Here is a 24,658-nt window from a genome sequence, read left to right on the forward strand (position 1 = left end):
GAGCGGTCTGAGACGACCGGCAGGAGGAGAGTTACCCGACTTAGTCTGCGCGCAGTCCGAACAAGCAGCCACGAAACGGCGCGTGTCACGCTCCTGAGTCGGCCACCAAAAGCGCTGGCGAATAGACGCAAGAGTGCCTCGAACACCGGGATGACCAGCTAACTTGGCAGAGTGAGCCCACTGAAGAACAGCCAGACGAGTGGAAACAGGAACGAAAAGGAGGTTACTAGGACAAGCGCGCGGCGACGCAGTGTGCGTGAGTGCTTGCTTAACCTGTCTTTCAATTCCCCAGACTGTTAACCCGACAACACGCCCATAAGGAAGAATCCCTCGGGATCAGTAGAAGCCACAGAAGAACTAAACAGACGGGATAAGGCATCAGGCTTGGTGTTCTTGCTACCCGGACGGTAAGAAATCACAAACTCGAAACGAGCGAAAAACAACGCCCAACGAGCTTGACGGGCATTAAGTCGTTTGGCAGAACGGATGTACTCAAGGTTCTTATGGTCTGTCCAAACGACAAAAGGAACGGTCGCCCCCCAACCACTGTCGCCATTCGCCTAGGGCTAAGCGGATGGCGAGCAGTTCACGGTTACCCACATCATAGTTGCGCTCAGATGGCGACAGGCGATGAGAAAAATAAGCGCAAGGATGAACCTTATCGTCAGACTGGAAGCGCTGGGATAGAATGGCTCCCACGCCTACCTCTGAAGCGTCAACCTCGACAATGAATTGTCTAGTGACGTCAGGAGTAACGAGGATAGGAGCGGACGTAAAACGTTCTTTTAGAAGATCAAAAGCTACCTGGGCGGAACCGGACCACTTAAAACACGTCTTGACAGAAGTAAGAGCTGTGAGAGGGGCAGCAACTTGACCGAAATTACGAATGAAACGCCGATAGAAATTAGCGAAACCTAAAAAGCGCTGCAACTCGACACGTGACCTTGGAACGGGCCAATCACTGACAGCTTGGACCTTAGCGGAATCCATCTGAATGCCTTCAGCGGAAATAACGGAACCGAGAAAAGTAACGGAGGAGACATGAAAAGAGCACTTCTCAGCCTTTACGTAGAGACAATTCTCTAAAAGGCGCTGTAGAACACGTCGAACGTGCTGAACATGAATCTCGAGTGACGGAGAAAAAATCAGGATATCGTCAAGATAGACAAAAACAAAAATGTTCAGCATGTCTCTCAGAACATCATTAACTAATGCCTGAAAAACAGCTGGCGCATTGGCGAGACCGAACGGCAGAACCCGGTACTCAAAATGCCCTAACGGAGTGTTAAACGCCGTTTTCCACTCGTCCCCCTCTCTGATGCGCACGAGATGGTAAGCGTTACGAAGGTCCAACTTAGTAAAGCACCTGGCTCCCTGCAGAATCTCGAAGGCTGATGACATAAGGGGAAGCGGATAACGATTCTTAACCGTTATGTCATTCAGCCCTCGATAATCCACGCAGGGGCGCAGAGTACCGTCCTTCTTCTTAACAAAAAGAACCCCGCCCCGGCCGGAGAAGAAGAAGGCACTATGGTACCGGCGTCAAGAGACACAGACAAATAATCCTCGAGAGCCTTACGTTCGGGAGCCGACAGAGAGTATAGTCTACCTCGAGGAGGAGTGGTCCCCGGAAGGAGATCAATACTACAATCATACGACCGGTGAGGAGGAAGGGAGTTGGCTCGGGACCGACTGAAGACCGTGCGCAGATCATGATATTCCTCCGGCACTCCTGTCAAATCGCCAGGTTCCTCCTGAGAAGTAGGGACAGAAGAAACGGGAGGGATGGCAGACATTAAACACTTCACATGACAAGAAACGTTCCAGGATAGGATAGAATTACTAGACCAATTAATAGAAGGATTATGACATACTAGCCAGGGATGACCCAAAACAACAGGTGTAAACGGTGAACGAAAAATCAAAAAAGAAATAGTCTCACTGTGGTTACCAGATACTGTGAGGGTTAAAGGTAGTGTCTCAAATCTGATACTGGGAAGATGACTACCATCTAAGGCGAACATGGGCGTAGGCTTATCTAACTCTCTGAAAGGAATGTCATGTTTCCGAACCCATGCTTCGTCCATGAAACAACCCTCAGCCCCAGAGTCTATCAAGGCACTACATGTAGCACCCGAACCGGTCCAGCGTAGATGGACCGACAAAGTAGTACAGGATTTTGATGGAGAGACTTGAGTAGTAGCGCTCACCTGTAGCCCTCCGCTTACAGATGAGCTCTGGCTTTTACTGGACATGAATTAACAAAATGTCCAGCAACTCCGCAATAGAGGCACAGGCGGTTGGTGATCCTCCGTTCCCTCTCCTTAGTCGAGATGCGAATCCCTCCCAGCTGCATGGGCTCAGACTCTGAGCCAGAGGAGGGAGATGGTTGCGATGCGGAGCAGGGAAACACCGTTGATGCGAGCTCTCTTCCACGAGCCCGGTGACGAAGATCTACCCGTCGTTCTATGCGGATGGCGAGAGCAATCAAAGAGTCCACATCTGAAGGAACCTCCCGGGAGAGAATCTCATCCTTAACCACTGCGTGGAGTCCCTCCAGAAAACGAGCGAGCAGCGCCGGCTCGTTCCACTCACTAGAGGCAGCAAGAGTGCGAAACTCAATAGAATAATCCGTTATGGACCGTTCACCTTGGCATAAGGAAGCCAGGGCCCTAGAAGCCTCCCTACCAAAAACTGAACGGTCAAAAACCCGAATCATCTCCTCTTTAAAGTTCTGGAACTTGTTAGAGCAATCAGCCCTTGCCTCCCAGATAGCTGTGCCCCATTCTCGAGCCCGGCCAGTAAGGAGTGAAATGACGTAAGCAACCCGAGCTCTCTCTCTAGAGTATGTGTTGGGTTGGAGAGAGAACACAATCTCACACTGCGTGAGAAAGGAGCGGCACTCAGTGGGCTGCCCGGAGTAGCAAGGTGGGTTCTTAACCCTAGGTTCTGGAGGCTCGGCAGGCCAGGAAGTAACAGGTGGCACGAGACGTAGACTCTGGAACTGTCCAGAGAGGTCGGAAACCTGAGCGGCCAGGTTCTCCACGGCATGGCGAGCAGCAGACAATTCCTGCTCGTGTCTGCCGAGCATGGCTCCTTGGATCTCGACGGCAGTGTAACGAGCGTCTGAAGTCGCTGGGTCCATTCCTTGGTCGGTTCCTTCTGTCATGCAGGTGAAAGAGGACCCAAAAGCGACTTAACAGAAACAGAGTTTATTTAAGTCCAAACAGGGAATAACAGAAATCCTCTAGTCTGTAGAGGGGAATAACTGGAGAAGCGGCCACAGACTGCAGGTCGCTTCGGGTAGGCGCAGGCCGTAGTTGACAGAGACACCTGCTCACACGCAGCATCTGATGAAGGCAAAAAAACACGACAGGACAGGGCGATACACAATCACAGCAAAAACACGACAGGACAGGGCGAAACGCAATCACAGCATGGTGAATACTAAACAAGGAACCGACGGGACAGGAACGGAACACAAAGGAATAAATAGGGACTCTAATCAGGGGAAAGGATCGGGAACAGGTGTGGGAAGACTAAATGATGATTAGGGGAATAGGAACAGCTGGGAGCAGGAACGGAACGATAGAGAGAAGAGAGAGCGAGAGAGTGAGAGAGGGAGGGGGAGAGAGAGGGATAGAAGGAGGGAAAGAACCAAATAAGACCAGCAGAGGGAAACGAATAGAATGGGGAGCACAGGGACAAGACATGATAATAAATGACAAACATGACACTGGGGTGCAAAGGAGCAAGATAAATAAATAGAGTATGGGGATGAGGGAGTTGGATGGGCTATTTACAGATGGGCTCTGTGCAGTGATCTGTGAGCTGGTGTTTAAAGCTAGTGAGGGAGATATGAGTCTCCAGCTTCAGTGATATTTGCAGTTTGTTCCAGTCATTGACAGCAGAGAACTGTAAGGAAAGGCTGCCAAAGGAGGAATTTGCTTTGGGGGTGACCAGTGAAATATACCTGCTGGAGCGAGTGCTACGGGTGGGTGCTGCTATGGTGACCAGTGAGCTGAGATAAGACTGGGCTTTACTTAGCAAAGACTTGTAGGTGACCTGGAGCCAGTGGGTTTGGCGATGAGTATGAAGTGAGGGCCAGCCAATGAGAGTACAGGTTGCAGTGGGTAGTATATGGGGTTTTGGTGACAAAATGACATTGCCGAAGTCTAGGATTGGTAGGATGGTCAGTTTTACAGGGGTATGTTTGTGACATGAGTCGACAAACAGGGGTATGTTTGTTGGCATGAGTGAAGGATGCTTTGTTTTGCGAAATAGGAAGCAGATTCTAGATTTAATTTTAGATTGGAGATGCTTAATGTGAGTCTGGAAGGAGAGTTTACAGTCTAACCAGACACCTAGGTATTTGTAGTTGTCCACATTTTCTAAGTCCGAACTGTCCAGAGTAGTGATGCTGGACGGGCGGGCATGTGCGGGCAGCGATCAGTTGAAGAGCATGCATTTAGTTTTACTTGCATTTAAAAGCATTTGGAGGCCACTGAAGGAGACTTGTCTGGCATTGAAGCTTGTCTGGAGGTTTGTTAGCTAGCTAACGCTAGCTAACAGTACACTTATCGATGGTGCCTTATCGATGGCGGTTATATCGTTTAGGACCTTGAGCGTGGCTGAGGTGCACCCATGACCAGCTCTGAAACCGGATTGCATAGTAGAGAAGGTACGGTGGGTTTCGAAATGGTCTGTAATCTGTTTAACTTGGTTTTCGAAGACCTCAGAGGCAGGGTAGGATAGATGTAGGTCTGTAGCAGTTTGGGTCTAGAGTGTCACCCCCTTTCAAGAGGGGGGATGACCGCGGCAGCTTTCCAATCTTTGGGAATCTCAGACGATACGAAAGAGGTGATCTGAGCCATTCGATTGGCCAGCAGTTGGCCAGATTTGTACTTCGTGCCTGCCGTGAAGGCAGAGTTTATACCTTTAGACAAAATGGCAACAGATCACCTACCCGGTGCGCAGGGCAGATGAATCGGCTGCCCCTACCGCCAAGAGCCTGAGACTAATTAAAATAGGAACAAGACCTCAATGTTTTTTTTACGGAAATGTTTTGCGATCGACTAGGAATGCCTTGGAGATCAACCGGTTGGTGCTCTTGCCTGCGGTCTTGGGGGATACTATGCATCCGCGCACGGGCAGTATAGACACCAACATTGCTCCCACCTCCCCCACCTCCGCTCCTCCTTGCTCAGAGCGAGTCCACCCTTCTGGTCTCTTCCTCTTCTCTTCCCTTTGTCTCATCTGGTTCTGTGTTTTTGTTAGGCCACTTGATTAATGATGACAAAGACCCTGATAGAGCAGAGCTAATGTAAATAAAAATGCAAGTGCTCCGAATAGCCACGAGAGGAGAAATTGATGACTGGGCTTCCTCTGCTGTATTAGTCCTATGTACATTTATATAGCCCTTACTCGTGTGGAGTCAAGTCAACATTCTGGGAGGGGGGGCAGCATTGACGCAACTGTAATTGCCTTCCTTTCCAAGGTCTACATGCTTTTCCAGGAAATATCCTACTAATCACAAGCATGTGCTCTGCTCTTACAGCTTTCAAATGTGTGTGTGCAATGTACTACATGAAGAAAAGGAAAATGGGGAACAATGCTGCCAGAGGGTGTGATATACACTGAAATGTGTGCAGTAGTATAATAGTAGTTGTCACCAGTCGGCATCCTTTAACTTTTATAGGCTATACTTGTTTCCCTCCGTTCGGCTTGTAGATGTTTTTACCGCGTCGGACAGCGTATTTACTCATCGTCACCGCTTTACTCTCCCATGTGCCTCTTTTTGGCTGAATCGATGACTCTATACAGGCAAGGGTGAAGGTACGACTGCTATTTTTATCCCTTCTATTTCATCCCCCTGTCCAAATCTCTACTGATGTGTCCTCGGCACTGAGCTCTTTCCCTATTTTCCACAGGGGGTGTCTGTTCTGTGACCACCCCCCCCCCCCCCCTCCCTCCATTTCTCACCCTTGTCCGATTTGCGTTAGTATCAGATTTTATGTATGCACCTTGTGCCTTTAATTGCAGTCCTTTGTTTTGTGTACATTGCATAAACACCTGCTGCCATGGCTAGGGGTGTACCCTCTCCTCTCCTGCCTCCTCTGTTCCTTGGCAGCAATCCAGGTCATCCCTCGCTCCCTTCCTTCCTCACCCCCCTCCTCCCCTGTTCCGAAACCTTGAGTCTGCTCAGTTGCGTTGTCTCTGTCTCTCTCTCTGTGTCATTAGCTGCCAAAGAGTCTGTTCTTCCAGGCAAAGATTCACTTGACTGAGCATGCTTCTTGCAGTAGCAGGGGCTTGGTATATTATTACCACAAAGCTGTTACAAACAGTATAAACTAGCCTCTTTCCTCAGGAGCCTGGTGTGAACACAGGGCAGGAAGCCTCTTAACAACACCCACACCACTCAACCACTCTCTTCCTGGGTATTTTTGGCACTCAACCTTTGCGGTCCGAGGTGAAGAATGCACTGTGGTGGATGTTCTGTCTTCCTCACTGTGTTTGTGTGTGACAGTCAGAGGCCTATTTGGATTGGCTCAGGTTTCAGGGTTAGTACATGTGCTGGAATGGGCCTCTGCCTCATTTGCACCCTGACCCCCAGGGGTCATCGTCCATAACCACATGAAACATGAATGTCACTTGCCCTCCTGCTAAAGCTATTTGTCTTCTCCTAGGTAATTTGTCCACATCCAAAATCCCCACCTGCTTATGGCTGACAGTCTTTCCACCTCAAAAAGCAAAAAAAGAGGATTTCGACTCCACAAATTGTTCTGAAATCATCATCTGTTAGAAACATAAGATAATTTTGTTGAAATATAATTTCATCTCAGAGAAATTTGGTTACTTGCTAATTGGTTACACAAAATTGGTAATTTTTGTATTTTTACTTATAGGATTCATATACTATTCATTAATATAATACCTAATATTTGATTTGGACCAACTTTTTTTCCCCCTTTTTTTCTGACAATGAGTTAGACTTGAGGAATCCTAATAAATGGCCAAAAGCCACCCAGTGTTCCCCCAGTGTAACAGTATAGCTTCTGTCCCTCTCCTCGCCCCTACCTGGGCTCGAACCAGGAACACATAGACAACAGCCACACACGAAGCAGCGTTACCCATCGATCCACAAGATCCGCGGCCTTTGCAGAGCAAGGGGAATAACTACTCCAAGTCTCAGATCGAGTGACGTTTGAAATGCTATTAGTGCACATCCAGCTAACTAGCTAACCATTTCACATCTGTTACACCAGCCAATTGGCAGATAGGCTTGAAGTCATAAACAGCGCTGTGCTTGCGAAGAGATGCTGGCAAAACACACAAAAGTGCTCTTTGAATGAATGCTTACGAGCCTGCTGTTGCCTACCATTGCTCAGTCAGACTGCTCTATCAAATCATAGACTTAATTATAACATAACAACACACAGAAATACGAGCCTTTGGTCATATGTTAGAATCATTTCGAAGAAAAAAAAGTTTATTTCAGTGAAATACGGAACTGTTCCGTATTTTATCTAACGCGTGGCATCCATCAGTCTAAATATTGCTGTTACATTGCACAACCTTCAATGGTATGTCACAATTATGTAAAAATCTGGCAAATTAGTTTGCAATGAGCCAGGCTGCCCAAACTGTTGCATATACCCTGACTCTGCGTGCAATGAACGCAAGAGAAATGACACAATTTCACCTAGTTAATATTGCCTGCTAACCTGGATTTCTTTTAGCTAAATATGCAGGTTTAAAAATATATACTTCTGTGTATTGATTTTAAGAAAGGCATTGAGGTTTATGGTTCGGTACAGTGGTCCAACGATTGTGCTTTTTTCGCAAATGTGCTTTTGTTAAATCATCCCCCAGCGTTGCATCGATTATATGCAATGCAGGACACGCTAGATAAACGAGTAATATCATCAACCATGTATAGTTATAACTAGTGATTATGATTGATTGTTTTTTATAAGATACGTTTAATGCTAGCTAGCAACTTACCTTGGCTTCTACTGCATTTGCTTAACAGGCAGGCTCCTCGTGGAGTGCAATGAGAGGCAGGTGGTTAGTGTTGGACTAGTTAACTGTAATGTTGCAAGATTGGATTCCCCGAGCTGACAAGGTGAAAATCTGTCATTCTGCCCCTGAACAAGGCAGTTAACCCACCGTTCCTAGGCCGTCATTGAAACTAAGAATGTGTTCTTAACTGACTTGCCTAGTTAAATAAATAAAGGTGTATATAAAACAAAATTCTCCCAAAATCTGCGCCCAAAAATACCGATTTCCTATTTGTTATGAAAACTTGAAATTGGCCATTCCGATTAATCGGTCGATCTCTAATAACGACCCACATGCACGAGCGCAACCGCACGCGCGCACACAACCTCCCCCCAATCCGAAGATGAACTCAACCGCTCCACTTCAAACAGCATCAGCGGAGCAGGGGAGCTCATTCCACCATCCCTCCTTATCATCCATCAGAAACAAAGAGATATTGACGCTCGACAGTTATCTACTCCCATTGCTCTATATCAAACCCTGATTCTACACTCTACAGGCGTTTTTTTTTTAATGTCAGTGTCTTTTGACGCATCCCCAAAGTCATTACTATAGTGAATGATTGTCCAAATGATCAATGTGGTCAGTTAACCTTTGACTCTCTGACCTTAACTTGATTCATGTGGTCATCTAAAGATGAATGTGGGCAACAGACAAGATGCAGCTGCACTCACATGTAGTAGCAGCCTACTCATTGGTAGTAGTTGCAAGCCTAGTCTCACCACAAACACACAGGGTGTAAAACAGCCTCATGGATTTTTATTAATAAACATACCAGGTAACATCCCTCCTTCTACATTCAATAGCCTTTATTCGAGTACAAAATAGTTGGTTAAACCATTAAGCTACAGTGAATTGGGAAAGTATTCAGACTCCTTTACTTCCTTCCACATTTTGTTACAGCCTTACTCTAAAATGGATTAAATTGTTTTTTCCCCTTATCAGTATACACAAAACAGGTTTAGACATTTTTGCTAATTTATTCAAAATAAACTAAGTATTCAAGTAACATAAGTATTCAGACCCTCTACTCGGTACTTTGTTGAAGCACTTTTGGCAGTGATTACAGCCTCGAGTCTTTTTGGGTATGATGCTACAAGTTTGGCACACCTGTATTTGGGGAGTTTCTCCCATTCCTCTCTGCAGATCCTCGCAAGCTCTGTCAGGTTGGATGGGGAGCGTTGCTGCACAGCTATTTTCAGGTCTCTCCAGAGACGTTTGATCGGGTTCCATGCCTGGGCTCTGGCTGGGCCACTCAAGGACATTGTCCCAAAGCAACTCCTCCATTATCTTGGCTGTGTGCTTAGGGTCGTTGCCCTGTTGGAAAATGAACCTTCACCCGGGTCTGAGGTCCTGAGTGCTCTGGAGCAGGTTTTCATCAAGGAGCTCTGTACTTTGCTCCGTTCATCTTTTCCTTGATCCTGACTAGTCTCCCAGTCCCTGCCGCTGAAAAACATCCCCACAGCATGATGCTGCCACCACCGTAGGGGTGGTGCCAGGTTTCCTCCAGATGTGACCCTTGGCATTCAGGCCAAAGAGTTCAATCTTGGTTTCATCAGACCAGAGAATCTTGTTTCTCATGGTCTGTCTCTGAGAGTCCTTTAAGTGCCTTATGGCAAACTCCAAGCGTGCTGTCATGTGCCTTTTACTGAGGAGTGGCTTCAGTCTGGCCAGTCTACCATAATGGCCTGATTGTTGGAGTGCTACAGAGATGAATGTCCTTCTGGAATTTTCTCCCATCTCCACAGAGGAACTCGGGAGCTCTGTCAGAGTGAACATCGGCTTCTTGGTCACCTCCCTGAACAAGGCCCTTCTCCCCCTATTGCTCAGTTTGGCCGGGCAGCCAGCTCTAGGAAGAGTCTTGGTGGTTCCAAACCTCTTCCATTTAAGAACGATGGAGGCCACTGTGTTCTTGGGGACCTTCAATGCTGCAGAAATGTTTTGGTACCCTTTAGATCTGTGTCTCATAACAATCCTGTCTTGGAGGTCTACTGACAGTTCCTTCAACCTCATGGCTTGGATTTTTTGCTCCGACGTGCACTGTCAACTGTGTGTGTGTTCCTTTCCAAATCATGCCCAATCAATTGAATTTACCACAGGTGGACTCCAATCAAGTTGTAGAAACATCTCAATGATGATCAATGGAAACAGGATGCACCTGAACTCAATTTCAAGTCTCACAGTAAAGGGTCTGAATGCTTATGTAGATCAGGTATTTCTGTTTTTTAAATTATTTTCTGTTTTGTTATTTTACCACCCTTTTTCTCCCTAATTTCGATCATGTCTCATTGCTGCAACTCCCCAACGGACTCGGGAGAGGAGACTGTGGAGTCACGCGTCCTCCAAAACATGACCCGCCTAAACGCACTCCTTAACACCCACCAGCTTAACCCGGAAGCCTGCCGCACCAGTGTGCCGGAGGAAACAACACTGTTCAACTGGCTTCTGGGGTCAGCATGCATGAACCCTCTCTGCAACAAGGGGTCGCTAGGGCGCGATGAGCCAAGTCAAGACCCCCTGGCCAAACCCTCCCCTAACCTGAACGACGCTGGGCCTATTGTGCACCGTCCTTTGGAACTCCCGCCCATGGCTGGTTGTGGCATAGCCCGGGATTGAACCCTGGTCTGTAATAACACCTAGCACTGCAATGCAGTGCCTTCGACTGATGCTCCACTTGGGAGCATGTTTTCTTTTTTTTAACAACCTGTTTTTGCGTTGTCATTATGGGGTATTGTGTGTAGATTGCTGGAACGTAACAATGTGGGAAAAAGTCAAGGGGTCTGAATACTATACAGAGTGGTTGTTTACAGGAAGTGGACAGGTGCACGTCTCATTGATAAATGAACAGGGAAGCGTCCTCTAATGATGGTGTACACCCGGCAATGCCACGTATTGATTGAAAGATTGAATGCGCCTCTCAAGGGCCTTTCCAACAAGAAGCATCACTCCAGCACTGTTTCTTTTCCTGCCCTTTGTTTTTACGTTCCCCTCTTTTATTTATCTTCGGCTTCCACACAAGCTTCTGGAAGGGGAAAAAGGAACACATTCATCACTGGGGGATGCCGATAGAGAGAGTGTGGGTAATATGAATGAAGAGTGATAATAGATGAGTAGACATCACACAGCATTCAGAGAGGGAAGTGCTTGCTAGAGTACTTAGTTTAAAATGGAGCAGTTCATTTTTCATTTCATTCTTTCGAAATGAGTGTGTTAGATAAGTCATTGACATTGTGTAGGTGTATAGCTGGGTAGGGGTACATTTTTAATACATTTCAGTCAATTCAGGAATTTTTTAGCTGTACTCTTAATGACTTCCATGTGTAGTTCAACTAAGAATTGAATTCAACTCTGCTGTATGCCTATACTGCATGGTTTCCGTCAGGAAAATGTGGCACCGGACATTTACCGAACATTTGAGAAATTTACCGGACCCATTTGCTTTGGGTGTGTATCCTGATTAGGGCGTCCACCCATGGTGCTCAGAATGACAGAAGTCACATTTTAGAATATGATCATTCATAATTAGCAGAGCATGCAAGTCGAGGATGCAACAATGGTTTGCTGTCCTTGGTGAATCCTGATGTGCACTTTAAACATGTTAGATTTAACTGTCCACATTTACTTTTCCTCAGCCAACAAGATGAGTAACGAACAGTAAAATCACTAGCCTTTGTCCATCTAGTAGTAAAGGTTAGGCTACTTATTCTATTGGTCAGCTTGTCGAGAAATGGCTTATTCCAAACAGACTTTGGGAACGTTTAGCTTAATGTTAATCAACTATTATTTCTTCACATTGTAAGTGCAGCAATGCACAAAAGGCAGTAGGCTAGGCGTAAATGTTTGTTCCATAATGCAATTAGTGGGAAAACACTCATGTGACAGATTAACATTTTCAATATAACTTTTTAAAGAGAGGAGATCTAATAGGCTAAAAACCATTATTTTGCAATGGGATTTTTTTATTCTCCCGGACAATTGACTGGCGCCAATTTTATTTACCAGCTTTTCAACAAACAAGAAAATCATCAGGCTAATGGAAACTCTGCTATAATGCAATGTGATCTTCATTTGTCAGTCTGTTTTTATGTACATTTTTATCTGCTCCAAGTCCTTTTGAAATGATTAATTGTTTCTCCCTCTTCTCCTGTTATACCCATGTAGAGATGATTGTGTCAAGGGACCAAAGGTTAATTGCTCTTTTCTTAAAGACATTTTAGAAATACGTTTATTTATTTTTGGGGGGGTTCTTTGTCAGACCACTTCTCAAGCTGAGCTCATGGAAAACACTTGATGTACTTTGTTGAGTAGTTCAGGGAAGGCTAGTTTGGTCTAATGTTTTTCAATGGGCGGAGCCTATTCATGTGGCTGTCTCCAGCTTCAGAGATTTTTGCATTTCGTTCCAGTCATTGGCAACAGAGAACTGGAAGGAAATGTGGCCAAAGGAAGTGTTGGCTTTGGGGATGACCAGTGAAATATACCTGCTGGAGCGTGTGCTATTGGTGGGTGTTGCTATGGTGACCAGTGAGTTGAGACGAGGCAGGGCTTTACCTAGCATAGACTTATAGATGACCTGGAGCCAGTGGGTTTGGCGACGGATATGTAGTGCGGGCCAGCCAACGAGAGCATACAGGCTGCAGTGGTGGGTAGTATATGGGGCTTTGGTGACAAAACAGATGGCGCTGTGATAGATTACATCTCGTTTGTTGAGTAGTGTTAGAGGCTATTTTGTAAATGACATCACCAAAGTCCAGGATCGGTAGGATAGTCAGTTTTACGAGGGTATGTTTGTCAGCATGAGTGAAGGAGGCTTTGTTGCAAAATAGGAAGCCAATTTTGGATTGGAGATGCTAATGTGAGTCTGGAAGGAGAGTTTAGTCTAACCAGACACCTAGGTAGTTGTCCACATATTCTAAGTCAGAACCGTCCAGAGTAGTGATGCTAGGCGGGCTGGTGCAGGCAACAATCGGTTGAAGAGCATGCATTTAGTTTAACTAGCATTTAAAAGCAGTTGGAGGCCATGGAAGGAGTGTGGTATGGCATTGAAGCTCGTTTGGATGTTAGTTAAGTGTCCAAAGAAGGGCCAGATGAATACAGAATGGTGTCGTCTGCGTAGAGGTGTATCACCAGCAGCAAGAGCAAAATCATTAATATATACAGAGAAAAGGGTCAGCCTGAGAAATGAACCCTGTGGCACCCCCATAGAGACTGCCAGAGGTCCAGACAACAGGCCCACCGATTTTGACACTGAAATCTATCTGAGAAGTAGTTGGTGAACCAGGCGAGGCAGTCACATGGCGGTTATGATATCGTTTAGGACCTTAAGTGTGGCTGAGGTGCACCCATGACTAGCTCGGATACCAGATTTGGGGTTGTACCTGGTAGGTTCCGTGATGATTTGTGTGAGACTGACGGCATCAGGCTTAGATTGTAGGACAGCTGGGGTGTTAAGCATGACCCGGTTTAGGTCACTTAACAGTATAAACTCTGAAGATGGATGGGGAGCAATCAATTCACATATGGTGTCCAGGGCGCAGCCGGGGGCTGAGGGGGGTCTATAGCAAGCGGCAACAGTGAGAGACTTGTTTCTGGAAAGGTGGATTTTTTTTAAAGTAGAAGCTTGAATTGTTTGGGCACAGACCTGGATAGTATGACAGAACTCTGCAGACTATCTCTGCAGTAGATTGCATATCCACCCCCTTTGGCAGTTCTATCTTGTCTGAAAATGTTATAGTTTGGGATAGGATTTTCAGGATTTATGGTGGCCTTCCTATGCCAGGATTCAGACATGGCTAGGACATCACGGTTGGTGCGGTGTGCTAAAGCAATTAATAAAACAAAGTTAGGTAGGAGGCTTCTAATGTTAACATGCATGAAACGAAGGCTTTTATGGTTACAGAAGTCAACAAAAGAGAGCACCTGGGGAATGGGCGGTGTGCGCGTGGGCTGCCAGGCCTGTGTTAACCTCTACATAGGAGGAGGAGGAGGAGCTATGCGAACTGGTCATCTAGTGTGTTCGGAACAGGGTAAACCGAGCCGATTTCTGGGCGCGGAAGAATAGATCGAAGGCTTAATGTACAGACAAGGTTATGGTATGATGTGAGTACAGTGGAGGTAAACATAGTCTCTCCCTCTACTTTATTTATCACTTTCTCACTTTTTTTTTTGGGGGGGGGGGGTTGCTGTGTGATTCCAGTTTTACCAGTGAGTGCGAAGGAGTTTCTGTTGTCCAGTTGTTTCAGCAGAACAAAGCATGGGTGCTGTAACATACAGTAATAGGCTCAGGACCAGGACTCGAGTCTGACTCAAGTCCTGGATTTCATGACTTGTAATTTGAGTAAGACTACCATTGGCGACTCGGGATAGGCAATGATAAGCAGAATATGAGCATCACTGGATGCTAACCAGTCACCGTCCTTCTTGTTAGCTACTCTTATCCTGGTTAAGAAACACAAGCTGTTTTACCACACTTTTAAACGATGGCAGTTAGTTTAATAGTCAAACTGTCTAGCTATATTTCTCTCTCCCCCTTGAGTATAGCAAAGTAGGTTGTCTTTGAATTTGCCATCTCGCTCAACCCTCCCACTTTCCCCACTGTATCCCATAGCCAGGTTCAGACAAGCCTCCCTCTTTTCTACAGAGGAAACGTCTTGTTTCTAGCCCAAACTGTTCAGACGTTATGACTCATATTACCTATGTTTACTTTTGAGGCACCCGTTTTCCATTCATTAACCATATCGCGGCCCGTTCTACAACTAGGCTGCTCTGATTTAGGCCATAGGGACTCGTGACTCGAACATTGGTGACTCAAGCACAGAGGACTCTGACTCTAGGTTTAGGCTCCAATTTAGTGATTTAGTCTAGTCACTGTGTTAAATCATGACAGGATCTGTACAAACCCCGTACACACATTTCCATCTTAGCACTATATACCAAAATTGTCTTTTACTCTTGTGTTTGCATTGGCTAGAAACACAGCCCACATACAGCACTTATACTTCAAACCATAATTATTTCATATTTCAAAGTCCTTTGCCAAAAACGACACCCTACTGCTATCCGTCCAAAAATGTCTTTAGGGCCGGCCCAGTTAGCGGATATTGATCGCGCGACGTCTCTGTGTAATGGGAAGCTTTTACAGGACGCGTGGCTATTGATAGGCCGATCCATAACGTACTGTACAGTGGGGGCATAAGGTGCCTTGCTCTGGCGGACGATGCATAAATTGTCAGCGGGAGCAAGCATGAAGTCAGAGATACTACAGTAAGTGGTGGGCCCCCATGATGGAGGAGAAATTAAGAGGAGAGGAGAACAAGAGGGAGGGGAGGGGGGAACAAAGAGTAGAGGGAGGAGAGTAGAAGAACAAGGGAGGAGAGACCGGGGATGAGAGTAGACAAAACGGCAGAGTAGAAAGGAGTGTTCGGGTGATGGAAAGAGAAGGGGAGAAGAATAGTGTAGTAGCAGTGAAAGGTGGGGGATTTTAGAGATTCAGGGATATGTATGAGAGAAAAGCCTTGAGTGGAGGAAAACGTCTCGAGGTTGTGGTCGGATAGATCCTTTTTGTTTCCGTGTTTGCAGAGCTCACCGTGAACAATACAAAGCGAGGAGGAAGGTGAGCGCTCCTCCTTGTCCCTGTCCCACATTCAGCAGTGCTGTGCCTGTCTAAATGAGAAGGCCTTCCTTTAATGGGCTAGCCTGGGGCTCTCTCTCCCGCTCCACAGCACCCCACTGGGTCTGCACTATTAACACTGACACACAGTGAGAGGAGAGGCAATAACACAGCCCAAATTACCTCACACACACAGCCAAGATTATGATGAATTCCTCTGCTGATTAGTTAGCCTAGCTAAGGAGGGAGATGGGTGCACAGGCTTTTTTGCATAAATTGCGGTGCAAATTATATGGAAAATAATTCATTTTCATATACTGCCCGACAGGTACTTCTTCAATTGGGGGCTTCCCTTTTTAGTTTATTAATTTGACCATTTTAAAAAACAAGTCACAACTTGAAAAAGACGTACATTGTGGTCCTCTTGTGACAAGATGGCTTGGCAAGATCGGCAACACGGTTGTACACAGAATGGCAGCGAAAGATCTATTAAAAACAAAAGATAAACCTCCCTCAATAGATGAGTTGCTGTTGAAGAGATGGGCAGTAGGGGGCACTCATCCCCATTGAACAATGACACTAAACACCTGGGACCGTATAAGCTGATCTAGAATCAGTTTTTTTCTTCTTCCTTTTTTAAATCATAATTTAATTTTAATTTGACCTTTTATTTTACTAGGCAAGTCTGTTAAGAATATATTCTTATTTTCAATGACTGCCTAAGAACAGTGGGTTAACTGCCTGTTCAGGGGCAGAACGACAGATTTGTACCTTGTCAGCTCGGTGATTCGAACTTGCAACCTTTCGGTTGCAACGCTCTAACCACTAGGCTACCCTGCCGCCTTAATAAGATTATATAGATGGGCAATCTTATCCTAGATCAGCACTCCTGCTATGACACTTTTTGACGATGGTCCCATGAAGGACCATCTCCAAAGCTCTTGCAGCATGAAGAACCCCTATTATCCAATATCCTCTACATTAAAGAGGAAGTCCTCTACAGTGGAGGGAAGCTGAGCACCTTATTATCCCCAGATGATATTATAGAGGGAAAGGACCATAACCCAGCCCAAATTAGACTCTAGTAGGCTAGGCTAATAGAAAAGGTTGCCGTTAATTGTGCCTTTGGATGGGATCCTCTCCCCCAGCGCTGCTCCTAAGGCTCCCAGCTGCTCTGAGGCAGCTGGATAACTGGCTGCTGAAAGGCTCCTCGAGCCAGAGCAAAGAGACCAAAACGGGTGTTGAATTGAAAGGCCTCAGCTAGCTCGGCGGTGCTTGCTAGAGCGATAAATGTACTGCGGACGAGCCAATGTCCTCTGGCACGGCGCCCCGCCGAGGAGTTTGTCAATTCAACGAGGACCACCTGGGCCGCGCGGTGATTGCCGTTGGGAGCGCAGAGGAGCAAAAAAAAGCGTTCGACTTGTCAAAGTTTACTGAGGTATTGTTGAACCCAATTTGGAGGTTTGGCTGGGGATAAATATTTACCGTAAGAGACCCAAGGATCAATGTTGTCATTGATACCCTGGTGGTGTGGGCAGTATCAATTGGAATGAACCATCTGCAAAATCAACAACAACAAAAAATTCACCTATCTGATCTTCATTGGGGTCTTTGGCCTGTTTTGACACTTCAGTTCGGCGTAGTGTTGCTTGTTATTTGGACTAGTTGGGTTAATTGAGTGTGCGTATTTCTGTTTGTCGTATTCTCTGTGTGGTCAATAGTGGCCTTAAGGATCAAGGTCACTATATGAAGACTGTGGACGGGGAGTTGGGGACATGGCCGTTTTGTGTGTCCGTTCCCTCCCTAGGGAGTATCATGGATGGATGACTGCATGCTGGCTGGAATAGCAATAGCGCTAATCTCATTTGGTGATAGAAATACGTGTGTCTGGGGAGGGAGTGTATCTGTATCTGACCAGAGGCATGCTCGCATGAGGGCCCTTCAGTCCACCACCCGGTTCTTTTTCTGGTGGGCATTTGTCCAGTGTGTTTGCTTTACTGTCCCTCTGCCCACTGCCTAGCCCCCTCCCCTTCCTCTCTCACTGCCTGGCCCCCTCCCCTTCCTCTCTCACTGCCTGACCCCCTCCCCCTTAATCTTCTACTTTCTTTCTTTCTCTATCCCTCTCTCCATATCCCTTTTTCGACCCGGTGCACCCTGAAGTCAAGTGTCCTCATTGTTCCACAGTGAGTCTCTCTAGCTGAAGAGGGCCTTGCTCTGCTCCTTGGCATTTGGGCCTTTGAGCTGGCATCATTTGAATAGTCCATAAACCCCAGCTTCAAGAGTCCCTCCATTGTTTCCCACCAAATGACTGTGTGTGAGAAAAGGGAGTTATCTGATTCGATCGTTGGATGATTAGGTCGCTGCAGCCTCAAAGAAACAAATCGTAAAACAACAATGACTTTAACGTTCTTTCTCTCTCCAAATCCTGCACTGCCAGGTTACATAAATCATATCTAGCCTGAGCCTTCATTCATTATGCTTTGTTGTGTTCGCGTCAATAACCAGTGAATGCATAGCTAGCCTATAAGAATGCATAGCTAGCCTATACGAATGCATAGCTAGCCTATACGAATGCATAGCTAGCCTATACGAATGCATAGCTAGCCTATAAGAATGCATAGCTAGCCTATAAGAATGCATAGCTAGCCTATAAGAATGCATAGCTAGCCTATAAGAATGCATAGCTAGCCTATAAGAAGCAATCCCAGAGCCAAAGGTTGCAATAAAGCAATATCTACAGTGTGTTTTAACGGCTGACTCGGTTCTCAGCTAACAAACAAACAAAACCCTCTAACTGATAACATTGAACAAATCACTCTCCAGTTCTGACACGTTCTACTGGGCTACCAGTCCGTCCGTCTTCATATTGAGACGCAGTAGGAACGTTACCTTTGCTCTGTCTGTAGGGCTGATCGGAGTTAGCTGTAGCACATGATTCGCGCTTTAAGTCTTTCAAAGCGGTTGCTTTTTCAAAAGCAGAATAAAAAAATGCCTTCTGGTTGCAAACAAAAAATGACCCACAGCATGCACCCCTAGAGGCAGGAGCAACCAGCTCAGGAGGGAGGGGGAAAAAGACTGACATCTGAAACAGTGGAAGCTCTCACAGGCACACATTGGCAAACGCACTCCATTTTTCACAATTACCTCACCCATATGTGCACAGTGTACACACGCACACCCCTCCTGCTCTGTGTGCGTCTTTGTTCTGCGTCAGGCTCTTCTTGGCATGTTAATCATAATGGGTCTCATTATCCAGCTCGGTCAGTGGGACCTGTCTGTCTGGGGGGATATGATGGCTGGATATGATAGCCATGATGGCCTACCCTTTATTACTTACACACACACACACACACACACACACACACACACACACACACACACACACACACACACATCAGTCCATCTCGCACACTCGCACAGACACACCGGTCAATCACTCTGTACACACACTCGTATACCCATATGTTTGCCTGTCCATACACAAGCAAACATACACACACATACACACACATACATGCAGACAAACTGTAGTAAGATACATTTACTCATACACACGCACTCGTATACATTCTTGTGCCAGACACACTCACACCCTTCTCGCCAGGCACATTGAACATTAGTAGCTCAGCTTGCCTTCAGACTGGAGGGAAGGACTGCAGGGGAGGGATGAAACATTGAACTTATCCTGTTTTCCCACCATCACCATTTCCCCTCTCTCACTCCATCCCATATTTCTCACTGTTTGGAGGACAGGCTTGTCCCCTGAGGTACAATACATGGGGGACTGAATCTCCTCTCCCTGTATTAAAGAATGCTTTTACAACATGGCTGAAGCCATGACTCCATGGTCATATCCATCAGTACCAAACAGAAGAAAATAGACTAAAACAGGGAGTGACAACCTGAACTTGTACAAATTAAACACTTGTTTCCCTAATGAATACAACCCATATGTAGTTGCACAACAAAACCCTTTCATTGACTGGTAATGCATTGTCGGTCTCTCAACCTGCGTTCCACTCCAATCTATGAATTTAAAGCACTGCCTCCTAACATTGTTACAGTAGCCACATTTGTCAGTGTGAGTGACCATTAGGAAACCCAGTTAGATGTAGTATAGTGGGTGAGGAAGCTGTAATGTGTTCCCGTCATGACTGACCCTCCCAGCTGAGCCAGTCCCAATTGGCTGTCATTTGTGTGGGTGGGGGGGGGCTAAAAAGGCTCCCAGACTGATACAGCTAATAAACTTAATTTGAGCTAATGTTATTTTCCTTTTCTCCCACTTTGTCCCACTCTCGGTCTCTTGCTTTCTTTGTCTTTCCTACTTTATTTCTCTTCCTCTATCCCTCATTTTTATTTTGTATTTTTTTGCTGGCTCTCTTGATTTTTCCTTCTCTCCTGTCTCTCTCGCTCTTTCCTTTTTTTTCTCTCTGATAGAGGAGGGATATCGATGCCGCCTGCCATCCAGCATCCACCCGGAAGCGTAGTTGGCCGGTGAGCAGACCACTCCATCAGGCTGAGCACTGTCATTAGAGGAGGAGAGCACCGGTAGGCACACGCACTCTTGCTCACTACTACAGCCTACTGTATTACTCCTTCTCCACTGCACTGTGTCCGAATGGTAGACCGAGCTACTCCCGATGTAAAGTTCACTTGTGCTGAGATTTTGATTGCTATGTGTATGTGTGGACATACTTACTCCTTCCCTATCATTTGTGTGTGTAAATGCACAGCTGTGTTAATTTGGAGAGGAAGTTGTGCTATCGCTGTGGAGTGTTTGAGGTGGAAAATGGCACAGGTACATTTCCCTGTAGATGTCTTTGTTTGAAATGTAAACTCTGTGGCGAGGCTTGTTTTTTTTTCTCCCCTGCTGATTGCGTGTGATGCAGCTTGTGCTGGAAAATGGTATTTGGTGGGGTTGTCGCGATACCAGTATACTCAAAGGTATCGTGGCAAGGAAACCAAACATGAAGCGGACTAAATTTCCTGAGGGAAAACAGTCCTTATGTTGGAAACAAACAGCCTTGTGTTGTCACTCAGAATCACCTTTTATTTTCCAAGCTATAGCACATTTTTCAGACAGTTTTTTTTTAAAGGACCAAAGAGTTTAGTCTGCTTTTTGTTTTTCCTTTTTGCCAAGGAAAGTCAGGTGGTGTAGTATCGCAGTACTGTATTGTGACGACCCTACGCAGGTAGATTTCATTTTCGACATCCTTTGGGTGTTTCGTCAAAGTGTAAACTCTTTAACAGGACCTGTGTGTATCACCATCTATGCTATAAGATCTGCATTACAAAATACCAGTACATCCCATTTCGGCTTCCCCTTAATTTGAATCACTTCCTCATGTGCCACAAGTAGGGGCCCGAGGATCAGCATAGACCACTAGGACAAGCGTTTACAGCCTAAAATGAAGATGATCAGAAGCACCTACCACAGAATTCAGTCGTGGTTGACATATCCCCTCTTCAATTAAACTCACATCACATAGTAATTGTGGTTACAGAGAAATGTCTTTATTTTCTTCTGGTCTGATGTACGAGCTTGCCAGTCCCTCCACCTACAGGGCTCTGTGTCTGCCGGTGGTAACCCACCCAGACGTGTCTGTATTATTTAATAATGCAGCAATAACAATAAATCCTACAGGCTAATCACCCCCGGCTCTCGCCTCCAAACCTGAGCGACGCAACATTACCCAGCGCTCCCTTCAATTAGGCCATTCATCAAGCGTCTTATCTGGGCGTGGGTTTGATTGAGGGAGGGGGGGGGTTGATGGTAATGGAATTGGGAATTGGGGGGGTTGAAGTGCTCTATATATAGGTACGTGAGGGAGAGAGTTGCAAGCAAGTCTGAACCAGATCTACAGGAGTATATAAATCAAACCAGATGATGGGCCTCCCTCCTCCTACTCTGATTTGCTCAGTCTGAGCCGGCAGATTTCTCTTCCCCCTACCTGCCTGTTAGGTATGGCGGTATGGGCTGGCTGGCAGACTAGGCCTCCCTCTTTCTCTCTCCCCCTGAAACAGATTTGTCTGGGGCCCCTGTCTAATATCCAGCCGCGCCGGGTGTTGTGAGACGGGTGACAAATTTTAATAACCAACTCGGAGGTGTAATATAAGGGCCTGCGAGGAAGATTAGACTGATTTATGTGGGCCAACCATAATGGCAGCACAGATATGGCTCCCTGCCTAAATTGGTGGTAATGAAAGTTTTGTGCAAATGGAGGGCGGGAAAAGGCGTCCTTTCCCAGTCGCTGCTTGTCGATCTCTCTTTCTTCCCTTTCTCGGCCCTCTTTTTTTCCCATTTAGTTTGAGATCAATCTCCCTCCACCCCCCCGCACGCTCTCCCTCACCTACTCCGTTCCTGACTAGAGTATATCTCTCCCTCTCTCTTTATCTCCCTCTTTCCCTCCTTTCAGTACTATATCAGTCTCTTTGTGGAGATGTGGGGGTCTGGGGCAGATGGTATGAGGGGGGAGGGGTGTGGGGGCAGGGCCGTCAGGACAGATTCATCCATAACCACAGACTGATGGGCTGATGGCGCTCTTCTTTCACTCCCACCATCTCTCCCCTCCCTCTCTGGAATCACTTTCAGCTTGGCTGTAGCCCCGACCGTCCTGCTTGAGGGAGGGACCCAGGGAAAATAGCGTCGTCTCCACCGCCTCTCAATACAACTGAACACATGGCTCCCAGGCCTAGCACTTCGGTCTTTTTTCACTTCCTCCCACACATGCACTTCTTATATACAACTTATACAAATGTTTTTAAGCAGCACTGTTGGGCCCCCTCACCCCTCTTCACCACTGAGTTATGCACAGATCTATGATTAATAAGTGAATTAGTATTTTCTCTTGAGGCAGTAGTGTGGCTCACAGTCCTGGTAGGGAAAAAAGCAGGATTCCATTTATATCCTTATTATTTTAATCAGGTAATAAGACCCCCCCCCCCAGAACTGCCTCAATACATCGTGACGTGGACTCTAAAAAGTGTCGAAGCGTCCCATAGGGATGCTGGCCCATGTTGACTCCAATGCTTCCCACAGTTGTGTCAAGTTGACTGGATGTCCTTTGGGTGGTGGACCATTCTTGATACACACGGGGAACTGTCACATGTGGAAAACCCAGCAGCATCCTCTGAATGGTACATGTACACAATCCATGTCCCATTTATCTCCAGGCTTAAAAATCCTTCTTTAACCCCCACTCCTCCCCTTCATCTACACAGATTCAAGTGGGTTTAACAAGTGACATCAATAAGGGATCATAGCTTTCACCTGGTCACACTATGTCATGGAAAGAGCGTGTTTTGTATGCTCAGTGTATAGAAGGGTAGTTGTCTTTCCTACAAAGAACTCTGGAGTACAGAGGGAACAAATAGGCAGTGTATACACACACACACACACACACACACACACACACACACACACACACACACACACACACACACACACACACACACACACACACACACACACACACACACACACACACACACACACACACACACACACACACACACACACACACACACACACATCACATAATGCTCCAGGGATCTGCCCACTCTCCTCCTGCACCCTGCCCTCAAGACTGGGGCCCCCTATGAAGACAATTTCCTAACTCAAGACATTGCACAACGGCCATATCCTTCTGCAATATCCTGAGCAAATATGACCAACAGTACAGTTAATATCACACTACAGTAGTTTCCAAGCACCACCCAATCAATGAACAGTGTTTGGCGCTGCCGAGAAGAAAAAATATTTTCAGGCAACAGTGTAAATAGTATGACAATAACAAACACTAATAATTGCTCGCCCGGACAGCGGGCGACACGGACTCGTAAATGAGTGGCGACTGCCTGTGAAGTTGATCTTGGCAGCTGGAGAGCTGTTGATTACTCTGGCAAGTCTGTGGCTGGCTCCCGACACACCACACACACACACACACACACACTGCTTGCTCAGTATTCTGAAATGGCACTTAAATGCATTTTGGGCAAAGATCATATCACCAATTCAGCTTCCTCCAAGGCCCACTCTGAGCAGAGCTGTTTTGGCTTTGACGCTATGTTCTTAGCAGTCCCACAAGCTCGGGTGGAATGGAGCAATGTCCTGGGGAGCGTTGTTGTCTAGAATTGAAGAACTTTATTGACCATGCATTGAAACTAAAACCTTTTTTCCCCTCCTTCAATTTATTTTATCCTCCCTTTTTGGCTCTGGTGAGGATATGTATCATAAAATATGGAGTGAAAGATGCACATCCCGCTAGTAATATATAGTCCAATGCATCTAATGGACACTAGTGAAGGATGGATTCCTCACTTACTAAGGATGTGTTTTTTTTTTTGCTCCCTCAGCCCTACTATACATTATATTGGTGAATGTTCCCCCGGTGTCAGGTGGGGGGAGCCTCAGCCAAGGCGCTAAAGGGGAATTGCTCGCTGGTGTCAAGTGTTCAAAATGACATTGGGGGTCAACCTGTTTACCTCCCCGAAAACGCTCGTCTGGAAGTTGTGCTTTATCGTCTTCCTCTGACATCTTTGCGCCAACACAATGCATGTATGAGAAAAGTTTTGTCCGTAGGTTGCTAACAATAGCCCTCCCAAACACCCAAAAGTAAGGGGAAGAAATGGAACTCAGCAGTAGTGATTGCAAACAATGTTCTGGTCACTCATTCTCAAATAGGAGCCCTTTTAAAAGCTTTGCAGTATAATGGTTGTGTGTAAGGACACTCTGTGTGAGGTAGCAGGCCTCATGATCTGATCTGAGAGTGAGACACTCTCACATACTTCTTTTATTCAGGACATGAAATCTAAGACCATGTTGTCTTTGCCTACCCCCCCACACTGACAATTCTAATTCGTTATGGTAGAATACATTGTCTTCCCCGATTTTTCAGATCCCTCTCAAATGTTACATTTGGATCTTTTTCCCCCCGCTTCCTTCCTGCCTGCGCCACTTAGAAATGAGGTCAGTACTGTATTTGATCACCA

At 46.2% G+C, this 24,658-nt stretch overlaps 1 protein-coding gene across 3 annotated transcripts in view; it reads left to right on the forward strand.

Annotated features, from left to right (window-relative positions):
- The window catches only part of LOC124039907 (retinoic acid receptor alpha-like), a 265,171-nt gene that overhangs the window by 51,551 nt on the left and 188,962 nt on the right, over positions 1 to 24,658 (forward strand). For all 3 annotated transcript variants that reach the window (XM_046356452.1, XM_046356453.1, XM_046356455.1), the window contains exon 2: positions 20,105 to 20,215. The gene's annotated coding sequence lies outside the window, so the exon portion shown is untranslated. The remainder of the gene's footprint in view (positions 1 to 20,104; positions 20,216 to 24,658) is intronic.

The sequence above is a fragment of the Oncorhynchus gorbuscha genome, linkage group LG07 (genome assembly GCF_021184085.1).
Source record: "Oncorhynchus gorbuscha isolate QuinsamMale2020 ecotype Even-year linkage group LG07, OgorEven_v1.0, whole genome shotgun sequence".
Lineage (NCBI taxonomy): Eukaryota > Metazoa > Chordata > Actinopteri > Salmoniformes > Salmonidae > Oncorhynchus > Oncorhynchus gorbuscha.